Consider the following 2,065-nt stretch of genomic DNA (forward strand, 5'->3'; position numbering starts at 1 on the left):
GCAGACTTATCTTGCTGGAAGGTTCCTTGCACCTAATGTTTAAAAAAAAAAAAAAAAAGGCACATATGTGTTTTTGTTTTAAAAGCTCATTTTCCTCCAATCTCCTCCCCTCTCTTCCAATTTTAAGTGGCTGATGTTTTGCTTGGCTCCTGTTTTATTTGCTGTCAAAAGGAATTTGATGCAAAAAATCATTTAAGCATGCATACAACCCATGGAGAGATTCATTTGACCTCATTATACTGCAATAAAGAAGGAATCCAGTTTGTTAAATATCACCGAACTGCATGCATTTCACATCAGATCACAAGAGCAATGCTTCAAAAGATTACCCCAGAAAGTGCTTAGCAAGACGGAACGGGTTAACTTTACTTGCCAGAAGGTGTTCTGACAAACACAGGAAGAGAGCTATGTGCAGCCCCCTTTAAGAGCAGAGCAACTGAAGAAAAAAGAGATTTATGCTTTTAATTAATGGCAATTAAACCATGCCTGTTGGCTTGGCCTATGGCGATTGTTCCCTGTAAAAAGGAGGCCGAGCTGGTGACAAGCATTTGAATCCGCTAAGTTCTGTCAAGGGAGCTGACTCTGCAGGCATCAAAACCAAACTAAATCAATAAAAGAATTAAACTTTTATAAATTGCATTTTGACAAGTATCAGATGCCGTTAAGCTTTGATATTATGAATTCCTCGGAGGTGGTGCAAACAAGAAGGGGCCGCAGTTAGAGATCCAAACAATCAAAGGGGCTTGTTAACATGCGCTGTCAAACGCGTCAGTGCCATTAATTACTACAAATTAATGTGGCTCTCCCTTCGTCTGGTGATTGGAATGGTAATCAGCCTGATTTGCGCAATGGGCAGAGAGAACATATGCAACCCTGACAAAAAGAATAAGTTTACAAAACAGTAGCCGTTTACACTCTCTGTGTTCAAAGCCGGCATGGTTTGCTTGCCGGTTGTGACCTCGCTTTACCCCACCTTCAGGATCCCCGGATCTTCATGTGCTGCTCCCTGTGAAATGACAGAAGGAAGCGTCAGGCTCTTGCCAGTGATTATTGGAGCATAAAATAAATTCTTTATCGTGCTTCATTGGGGTGTGGGGGAGATGCAGTCCTAGCCACACTGATTCTCCCCACCCCCACGCCTCAGGAAATGAAACCAAAGCTCCCATAATTCGGCTATTTGCTAACAGGAATACTTTGTATATGGCTGACAAATGGCATGGTGCTTTCTCTGTGGTGATGCAGCAGGCAGAGCCTGGGGGAGGGGGGGGAGAGATAGGAACCCCTGTTATGTCGAAGAAGGATGGAAGGTACCCGGCATGGCTCCAGCAAGGATGTCCCTTGGCACTGGGGGACAGTCCACATGTAGAGGCAGCCAACACCAACCATCTCTTGCCTTAAAACAGGACGTGATTTTCGTGTTAACAACCGGTGGACTGAGATTCTGTGTCTCACATCCGTCCAGTGTGGTACCATCATACACAAGGGCTGGACCAGTACTTGCCGCTAAATGCAACCCAAGCTCTAAAATAATCTCAAGACCAAACATATTACAAATTAATTCATAATAACTTGTCTTTGTGCTGCCTAACACAGTGGTATTTTTCTCATTAATTTTACTGGACACTTTAATACTCTCCTTTTCTCATAGTCTGTTTTTTTTTTTTTCCTTCCTTTTTTTTTTTTTTTTTTTTTTTACATAATGTTGTGGCCCACTGGAGAATGGTTTCTCACATACAAAGAGTTTCCAAACGTCTGTGCTACATTGCTAGTTAACTGAAGAATGAAGTATAGCCACGAAATATGATGACTTAAAATTTAGGGGAGAGACGCCTCACTGGGTAAAGGCACTTGTCATAAAGCCGGATGGCCTGAGTTTGACCGGAGAGACATACATGGTGGATGCAGGTTCCTTACAATTGTCCTCTGTCCCGTACCTCTCCCCTGCCCCCTCACACACACACACACACACAAATAAATAAATAAACAAATAATGTGAAAAATTACAAATTCTTCTCGATGACAAAAGCTGAACAGTAAATGTAGGAGTCACTGCTCTTTCAGCTAG

The sequence above is a fragment of the Acomys russatus genome, chromosome 28 (assembly GCF_903995435.1).
Source record: "Acomys russatus chromosome 28, mAcoRus1.1, whole genome shotgun sequence".
Lineage (NCBI taxonomy): Eukaryota > Metazoa > Chordata > Mammalia > Rodentia > Muridae > Acomys > Acomys russatus.